Source organism: Neophocaena asiaeorientalis, unplaced genomic scaffold, assembly GCF_003031525.2.
Source record: "Neophocaena asiaeorientalis asiaeorientalis breed wild unplaced genomic scaffold, Neophocaena_asiaeorientalis_V1.1 scaffold134, whole genome shotgun sequence".
Lineage (NCBI taxonomy): Eukaryota > Metazoa > Chordata > Mammalia > Artiodactyla > Phocoenidae > Neophocaena > Neophocaena asiaeorientalis.
Window position 1 is genome coordinate 28,513,066 of NW_020185339.1, and position 10,328 is coordinate 28,523,393.

The window sequence follows — 10,328 nt, forward strand, 5'->3', positions numbered from 1 at the left end:
GGGGTGGGAGGTTCCAGGACATGCTGAGCTGGCAGCAGAGCCAGGGCTGAGGCTCCTGTGTTCCACCTGCACTGAAGCCATGAGGCACCCCAGGGACACCTTGGGCCTTGGAAGGAGGAAGGGTGGGGAACAGGAATGCAGGATTACAAGAAACAGAGAAACCGAAGCTGGGCAGGTGGCACAAGCTGCCGAGGAGGAGAGGAGCCTGCTTCCCTGCCCAGGAAGGGGTGGGTTGGATTTTATAAAACTGCAGGCAGCCGAGAATCTGACCATCTGTGATGCAGGTCAGAGGTCTCTTACTGAGGGGAAAACAGAGCAAAAGATCCTCTTCTGGGGATTGTAGATGGGGGGCCAGGGAGGTACACACAGGTCCCTGGCCTCTAGCACCGATTCCCGGGCTCAGGTGTGGCTCCTGTATCGCCTGGGGAAGCCCCTGGAATCTTGGTTCTGCCATCCTCATCTTTTGCTCCTGGGGGCATCAGGATCAGACAGACACCCTTGTTCCAAAAGGCTCCGCCTCTCGCCTCCCTGGCCCACCTGGGATTTCACTCAAGCACTTTGCTGCCCCTCAGTGGCTGCCTGAGGAAAAGCAGGGCCTGGTTCTGCAGGCGAGAAGCAGAAAGATGTGTGGCTTGAGGTTTGCGGGCTGGATCTGGTCACTGGCCTTCATTCCCTGCTCTTCTCGGATCACCCCAGACCACTCTCTGCCTCAGCCTCCTGCTGTTCCCTTTAGTCCAGCCACTGTCGTATCTCAGACACTGTTTACCTGTCTGTTGGAAACACCCCTGTGCCACCCAGGCCCAGAGCTTTCTCTGGAGTGTCCGAGGGCAGAGACACACCCCCAGAAACAAGCCCTTCAGGCCTCAGCTCCTCCAAGTTTCCTGGGATCTGCGCTGTTCCTTTCCCTGGCCTCACCTTCCTGGTCCATGACTGACAGGAGATAAGAATAAAAGTAATAATGACACCCGAACCTTCTCCTTTGCCTGCCTTTTGCTCGTCCCCTCGGATGGCTCAGGGAGTATGAGTGTGTGTGTGTTTGTGTGTGTGTGTGTGTGTGTGGCAGTGTGAGGGGTTCACGCCAGAGCTGCTGCTCCTAGTGTAGCTAAGTGAGAATTAAATCTCCACGTTCCACACTGGCCCTCCTGTCAATATATGTAGACCCTTGGTGGAGGCCCTTTGGATCCTTGCACCTGTGACAGCCCTGACAGAGGCTCCTCCCAACAGGAAGCCTTCCATGGAAGGCTGTTCTTTTGTGTGCAGTTCTGTTAGAAGATTCTTCCTTATTTTGACCCAAAATCTGGTTCCCTAGAAGGAAAGCCTATGTTGTACCTGGAAGGATCCCCAAGAACAGCGGCTTTTAGAGTTGCCTCTCCTATGAAGCCTTTCTCAATCCTTCCCCCAGGTGCCCTCCTTGGACCCCTCCTGCTCTGTACCAGTCTAGCTGCGTTTTAACCTCTCCTTCTGTCTCCTAGTATAAGACCTGAGCTGCTTGAAGGCATGAACTGTGTCTTGTTCCCCCTTGAATTCATAGGTCTTATGGCAAATGGCGTCAATACACAGCCTTTGAATGAATGGAGGAATGAATGAATGAACCCCCTCCAACCCTTTTATTTTACCTAAGAGGAAACTCTGGAGCAGAGGGTGCAGTGACTTGTCCAAGTTTATACACGAGTGAGTGACCGGGGGTGGGATTACAAGGCACATGGGGTGATGATTACGTTAGCAAGTTCCTCTGAGGAACTCAGGGCTGAGCTGACCTGAACTGGCTTACACCTGCCATCTTCTTCACTCAAGTCTGGCGACTCTCAGCGAACCTGTGTTTGCCCGCTCACTGATTGTCCCTTACCCGCATCCCCACACACAGGCGGCTAAGATCCTCTCTCCCCAGCCCACCCTCCCCAACCCCTCCTGGGGTCTCTGTTTTCTTTTCTGGGAAAACTCTGCCAAAAGGAGCGAACCTCACCCTGTCTCAAAACGAAGAGGACTTTGGACTCCTGAACTTCTGTGGACAGGAAGCAAGCTGAGAAAACGATTCAGAGGCCCCACCCCGTTCAGAGGCCTCCCCTTCCCACAGCTCCACAGCTCCTCAGCGCTTGCTTTCCTGCTGGGGCCACTTTAAAGCACATTCACTTGGGACTCTCAGCTAAATGGTCTGGAGCTGTTGGGTATGGTCTCTCTTCTGCAACACTCCTGGTGATTTCTCCCTCTCCTATCTTCTGCCAGCTATGGAAGTGCTTTGTACACAGTAGGTGCTCTGTGCCCCTTTGTTAGCTCCTTTTTCCACCACGCTAGGGAGGCATGTGTGGGTGCTCTAGCCAAGAGACCAGGCTGAGCCCGGTCTTCCAGCCATGCTCACCAAGTGGCAGCCATGTGAGGGAGGAAGCCAATTTGGAAGTAGATTCTCTCACTCCAGCCCCCAGACATTTGAGTCTTCCCAATTGAGGCCCAAGACATCATAGAGCAGAGACAAACCATCCCCTATGTCCCCTGTTCAAATCCTAATCTACAGAATCTGTGAGGACAACAAAATTGTTGTTGTGTTATGACACTAAGTTTGAAGTAGTTTGCTATGCAGCAACAGATAACTGGAGCAGAATCTGTTCCCTGGAAGTGAGGCACTGCCATAACAAAACTTCAAACACACAGCATTGATTTGGGGACCAGGTGGTAGGAGATGCCTGACAAGTCTCAATGAGACCGTTAAGGAAAGCTTGAAGGGCTTCCAGGAGACTGTATATGAAGGTTCAAAGGAAATTGAGGAAAATAGAATTGAAACCCGGAGGGACACAGACCCTTGTTATGTCATGGTAGAAAGTATAGCAAAACTTTTATCTACACTCATGTGAAAAATAGAAAAAAATACCTAATGAACTGATGCATCTGGCTAAGATGATTTCCAGGTAGAACACTGAAACGGTCAGTTGGCTTGTTTTGGCTTTTTATCACAAGAAACAGATGGTGAGAGAAAACCTAAAGAAGGAATATTGTATTCGTTCTCAAGCTTCTCAATCCCCAACTTCTGCATAAACTGTCCTAGGAAGAGGAGGGCTTTGACAAGTGGATTCTGGGAAGCATGACCAAGGCCTGCACATTGTATATATGTGCCACATCTTCTTTATCCATTCATCTGTTGATGGACACTTAGCTTGCTTCCATGTCCTGGCTATTGTAAATAGTGCTGCAATGAACATTGTGGTACATGACTCTTTTCGAATTATGGTTTTCTCAGGTTTTATGCCCAGGATTGATGGGTCATATGGTAATTCTATTTTTAGTTTTTTAAGGAACCTCCATACTGTTCTCCATAGTGGCTGTATCAATTTACATTCCCACCAACAGTTTGCTTGTTTTTTATATTCCACATATGAGTGAAATCATGTGGTAGTTCTCTTTTTCCATCTGATTTATTTCACTTAGCATAGCACACTCAAGGTCCATCCATGTTGTCACAAATGGCAAGATTTCATCCTTTTATAGCTGAGTAGTATTCCACTCTGGGAATCTTTATCCATTCATCCACTGGTGGGCACTTATGTTGTTTCCATATCTTGGCTATTGTAAATAATGCTGTGATGAACATAGGGGTGCTTATGTCTTTTCAAGTTAGCATTTTCTTATTCTTTGGATAAACACCCAAAAGTGGGATTGCTGGATCATTTCTAGTTTTAATATTTTGAGGAACTGCCATACTGTTTTCCATGGTGGCTGCACCAATTTACATTCCCACCAACAGTGCCCAAGGGCTTCCTTTTCTCCTCCTTGCCAACGATTATTTCTTGCCTTGTTATTTATTCTAACAGGCATGAAGTGATATCCATTGTGGTTTTGATTTGCGTTTCTCAAATAGTTAGTGATAATGAGCATCTTTTCATGTGCCTGTTGGCCATCTGTATGTCTTCTTTGAAAAAATGTCTGTTTAGCTCCTCTGCCCGTTTTTTAATCAGGTTGTTTGTTTTTTTGTTGCTGAGTTGTATGAGCTCTTTATATATTTTGGATATCAACCCCTTAATGGATGTATCATTTGCAAATATCTTCTCCCATTTGATAGGTTGTCTTTTTGTTTTGTTGAGGGTGCAGAAGTTTTTAGTTTTATGTAGTCCCATTTGTTTATTTTTGCATTTGTTTCCTTTGCCTGAGGAGACATATATAGGAAGATATTGTTAAGACTGATGTCAAAGAACATACTGCCTTCTTACACAATTTATGTAATTTTTGGTATAGAAAAATTAGTAAATCTAGATAAAACAAATAATAAACAAATACAGGGGCAAATACAGAAAACATACATGTTTTCTTCTAAGAGTTTTATGGTTTCAGGTTTTACATTCAAGTCTTTAAATCTACTTTGAGTTGATTTTTGTGTATGGTGTGAGGTAGTAGTCTAGTTTCATGTTTAAGCTGCCCAGTTTTCCCAACCCTATTTGTTGAAGAGATTATCCTTTCTCCATTTTATGGTCTTTGCTCCTTTGTCATAAATTAATTGTCCGTAAACACATGCATGGGTTTATTTCTGGGCTCTCAATTCTCTTACATTGATCTATGTATCTGTTTTTCTGCCAATACCATGCTGTTTTCATTACTGTGGCTTTGTAATATAGTTTGAAATCAGGGTGTGTTATACCTCCAGCCTTGTTCTTTTTTCTCAAGATTGCTTTTGCTATTCAGGGCCTTTTGTGGTTCCATATAAATTTTAGAATTTTTTTGTTCTATTTCTGTGGAAAATGTCCTTGGGATTTTGATAGGGATTGCATTGAATAGGTAGATTGCTTTAGGTAATATGGACTTTTTTTTTTTTTTGCTGTACACGGGCCTCTCACTGTTGTGGCCTCTCCTGTTGCGGAGCACAGGCTCCGGATGTGCAGGCTCAGCAGCCATGGCTCACGGGCCCAGCCGCTCCGCGGCATGTGGGATCCTCCCAGACCAGGGCACGAACCCGTGTCCCCTGCATCGGCAGGCAGACCCTCAACCACTGTGCCACCAGGGAAGCCCAATATGGACATTTTAACAATGCTAATTCTTCCAGTCCATAAACATGAATTCCTTTCCATTTGTTTGTGTCTTCTTCAACTTCTTTCAACGTCTTACAGTTTTCAGTGTACAGGTCTTTCACCTCCTAGGTTAAGTTTATTCCTAGCTATTTTGTTCTTTTTGTTGCAATTGTAAATGAAATTGTTTTCTCAATTTCTGTTTCTACTAGCTCACTGTCAGTGTATAGAGACACAACAGATCTCTGTGCCCTGTCACTTTACTGTATTTGTTTTCTTTTAATATTCATTTATTTATTGGGCTGTGTCGGGTCTTAGTTGCAGCACGGGGGATCTTCGTTGTGGCATGCAGGATCTTTTGTTGTGGCACACGGGCTTCTCTCTAGTTGTGGCGCGTGGGCTCTAGAGTGTGCAGGCTTAGTTGCCCTGCAGCATGTGGGATCTTAGTTCCCCAACCAGGGATTGAACCTGCGTCCCCTGCATTAGAAGGAGGATTCTTAGCCACTGGACCACCAGGGATGTCCCTGTATTTGTTTATTATTTGTTTTATCTGGATTTACTAATTTTTCTATACCAAAAATTACATAATTGTGTAATAAAATATACTGCAAAGGGAAGTTAAAAAAAATAAATAGAGAAAAAAAGGAAGGAAGGAGAGAAGGATGATAAGAGGAAAAAAGGAGAAAGGGAGGGAGGATGGAAAGGAAACTATTTTTATCCATTATACAACTGATAGGCCTTTCAGTTCTGGGCAATTTTCTTGAATTATTTCTTTGCTAGTTCTTTGATTTATTTGCTAATTCTTTGACAGATAGTTTGATAGTTCCCTCAGCTTTCTCTTTCTGGAACTCTTATTATTTGGATATCAGACCACCTAAGCCAGACTATATCTTTTGTCTTCTATTTTCCATCTTTGCCTTTTTTGCTCCACTTTGTAGAAGATTGCCTCAATTTTGTCTTCCAACTACTCTATGGAGTATTTCATTTCTGCTATCATATTTTTAATTCCCAACGCTTCTGTTTGTTCTTTAAATGTTCTTTTTCCCCAATATTTTGCTGTGAGAAGTTTCCAAACATATAGAAGAGTTGAAAGAATTTTATGGTAAACATAACCATCACTTGGATTCAATGTTCTTTTTCTAGCTTGTTTCATGGATGTAATATCTCTCTTAATTCGTAGAGAATGTTAGTATTTTAGGATTTGGGGGATATTTTTCTTCTCCCTGCATGGTCTTTGCTCCTCTGACTTACTTGTTTCCAGGCTATTTGAATTCTATTTTTCATGTTAGAGACTTTCCTCAAATGTCTGATGATCTAGGGTCATCTGTTCTACTTTAAGAGTGGGCCCCCACCTAGTAGTTTTCCTGCCAAAATCAAATCTCAATCTGAACAAGATTCTAGAGCTAACCAAGAGTTTATATAGAATACAAAAGTTGAGAAAATTATTACATGACTTCTACAATCCAGAATATGGGAAATGCTACAGGACGAAATATCTAATTTCTTCAACAAATAAGCTGTAAGGTTTTTATTTTTGTTTTGTTTTGTTTTATTTTTTAAAGAGGGTGGGCACCAACAGATTGAAAGTATACAGGTATGGAAGAAATAAGATTGGCTGTATGTTTGATAATTGTTGGAGCTGAGTAGCAGGTACATGGAAATCATACCATTCTCTCTACTTTCACATACACTTGGAATCTATTTAAAAAAGAATGGGGACTTCCCTGGTGGTCCAGTGGTAAAGAATCTGCCTTCCAATGCAGGGAATGGGGGTTTGATCCCTGGTCAGAGAACTAGGATCCCACATGCCACGGGGCAACTAAGCCCACGCGCTACAACTACTGAGTCCGCACACCACAACTACTGAGCTCATGCGCCTCAACAAGAGAGCCCGTGAGATGCAAACTACAGAGCCCATGTGCTCTGGAGCCCGTGCGCCACAATTAGAGAGAGAAAAACCCACACACCACAACTAGAGAGAAGCCTGCGCACCACAGTGAAAGGTCCCGCATGCTTAAATGAAGACCCCATGTGCCACAAGTAAGACCCAACACAGCCAAATAAATAGATAAATAAATAAATAAATATTTTTTTAAAAAATGACTGGGGCACTAAAAAGCTCTGAGCTGGTGGTGGGGTTGTCTCTGTGAGCTTCACTAGTTCTGGCTGGGCCGTTTCCCTAGAGAAACCCCAGATGTCAGTAAGTTTCCCCAAGCAGGGCTTCCCTGGTGGCACAGTGGTTAAGAATCTGCCTGTCAATGCAGGGGACAAGGGTTCAAGCCCTGGTCCAGGAAGATCCCACATGCTGCAGAGCAACTAAGCCCTTGTGCCACAACTACTGAGCCTGTGCTCTAGAGCCCACGAGCCACAACTACTGAGCCCGTACGCCACAACTACTGAAGCCCGTGCTCCTAGAGCCCATGCTCCACAACAAGAGAAGCCACCGCAATGAGAAGCCCACGCACCTCAATGAAGAGGAGCCCCCGCTCCCCAAAACTAGAGAAAGCCGCATGCAGCAACAAAGACCCAACGCAGCCAAAAAATAAATAAACTAAAAAAAAAAAAAGTTTCCCCAAGCAGGCCCTCCAGACCTCCCACTTGAAGGGTGTAACCCTGGCTGCCAGTTATCTGGAAAGTGGTAGGGCGAGAAATCTGAGGTTTTCAACATTCACTGTGTAAACTTTCACTTAAGCCTGCAGCAGGTTATCCTTTCCTCCAGTGGGCTGGTGTCCGCCAGACCAGAGATTCTCTATTTTACCCTGTCCACTTTGCTGCCAGGGTTAGAGGCAGGCGGGGGCATAGATGGCTACATTGGGTGGTGGAGAGGGTGAGGGTGTAACTGCTTCCTATATTGATTCTCTAATAATTCCTCTTATTTTTTTAACTGTTTATTTTGAAACAATTATAGATGTACAGGAAGTCACAAAAAGGTATGGTGAGGTCCCCTGTACCCTTCACTGTTTCCCTCAATGATTACATCTTATATAATTATACCACACTACCTAAACTGGGAAATTAACATTGGTACAACGTGTGTAAATAGTTCTGTGACATTTTATCACATAGATTCATGTAGCCACCGCTATAATCAAGATACAGAACCATTCCACCACCACAAACATCTCTATTAAGCCACGATGTTATGGTCACATCCAGCCCCCTAACCCTAGCAAACCACTGATCTGTTTTCCATTTTCTATGATTTTTTCATTTTGAAAGTGTTATATAAATGGAACCATATAGTTTGTATTTTTTGAGATTTTTTTTCACTCAGCATAATGCTTTAACATCCATCCAAATTGTTGCAGGTATCAGTAGTTCATTCCATATTATCACTGAGTAATAGTCCATGCTATAGATGTACCACAGTTTGTTTAACCATTCACTTACTGAAGGACATATTGGTTCTTTCCAATTTTTAGCTACTACAAATAAAGCCACTATGAACAGTCTCATAAAGGTTTTGTGTGGATATAAGTTTTCATTTCTCTAGGATAAATGCCCAGGAGTGTGATTGCTGGGTCATATGGTAAGTGTATGTTCATTTTTTAAAGAACAGATTTATTGAGATATAATTCACATACCATATAATTCACCTATGCAAAGTGTACAATTTAGGGACTTCCCTGGTGGTCCAGTGGTTAAGAGTCCATCTTGCAATGCAGGGGACACCAGCCAACCCCTGGTCGGGGAACTAAGATCTCACATGCCGCAACTACTGAGCCCACATGCTCTGGAGCCGGTGCACCACAACTAAGACCCGACGCAGCCAATAAATAAATATTTAAATATTTAAGCATAAATAAATAAAGGGTACAATTTAATTTTTTTTCGTATATTTAGAAGTATGAATAAACCATCACCACAATCTAATTTTAGAACATTTTGTCCCCCCAAAAGAAACTCTATATCCATGAACAGTTGATCCTCATTCCTCCCAATTCCAGTTGTTGTCTGTTTGTTTTTAAGAATCTGCCAAACTATTTTCCAGAATGCCTGTGCCATTTGACATTCTCACCGACAATACATGACAGATCTAATTTCTCTGCATCCAAGAATTCAAGCATTTGGTGTTGTCAATATGTTTTTATTTTCACTGTTCTAATAGATATATAGGGATAACTCATGGTGGCTTTAGTTTGCATTTTCTTAATGGCTAGTGATGTTTAACAACTCTTCATGTGTTTATTTGCCTCCAGTGAAATGTTTCCAGATGTTTTTTAATGTTTCCAGATGTTTTTTAAAGCTTCTAGATGGGTCCATGAAGTCTCTGAGAAGCAGAGGCCGCCTCCACCCTACCCTTGACTCACATTGAATTGAGACATGAGGGAGAAATAAACCTTTATTGTGGTAAGCCACTGAGATTTGGGGGTTGTTTGTTACAGCACTTAACCTACCCTCACTAATTCGGTTCCAGCTTTGGAGAAATTGCCTTTACCTCCTGGGTCTCAGTTTCCTCATCTGAAAATGAGAGGTTTACATATCCATACATTTATAAATTGTATGAATATTATTTCCAAGTGGTTTAAAAATCTACAAGGATTAATTGCAGAGTTTCTCAACCATAATAAAAAGTAAATTCTCCATTTATAGATGGTTTGTGTTCCAAAAGTCCAGGTATGAGTCCCTTATTGGAACATTGTTTCTGGGAGAAAAGAGATTTTAAAATATGCATAGATTCCTGCTTAACCATCAGTTCTGAGGCCCCCCCAAACCCCAGCTGGAGGTAGTGAGTGAGGTGGGAGAGCAGGAATTGAGCAGAGGCTCTGGGGTGTGATTAGAGAGGGACAGGATGAGAGGGTAGGATGGGCTGCACCATGGGCCAGGATGTCAGCTGTGCAAGGTTCCTTGGGAGGCCGTAGACGCCATTATGCATGTGAATAGTTCCTAACTTGGTTATTTCAAATTCTACATATACTTCTTCATTTTAACTGTGCTTGGATATGTGTTCTGTGCAGGACAGAAATGGATTTACCATGGAGCTAATGAAAGTCAACCTTCAGGGTCCTCACTCATACCCAGGACCCTTCCAAGGCCTTAGAAATTTTTCTAAGTGTTTACAAGGTCATTTGATTTTACAAAATTTGAAAAAGTTAAGATATTTTAATTGCAGTTGATTAACACTGCTGTTTCCTGGGCTTCCCTGGTGGCGCAGGGGTTGAGAGTCCGCCTGCCGATGCAGGGGACGTGGGTTCGTGCCCCGGTCCGGGAAGATCCCACGTGCCGCGGAGCAGCTGGGCCCATGAGCCATGGCCGCTGAGCCTGCGCGTCCGGAGCCTGTGCTCCACAACGGGAGAGGCCACAACAGTGAGAGGCCCGCGTACCGGGAAAAAAAAAAAGACT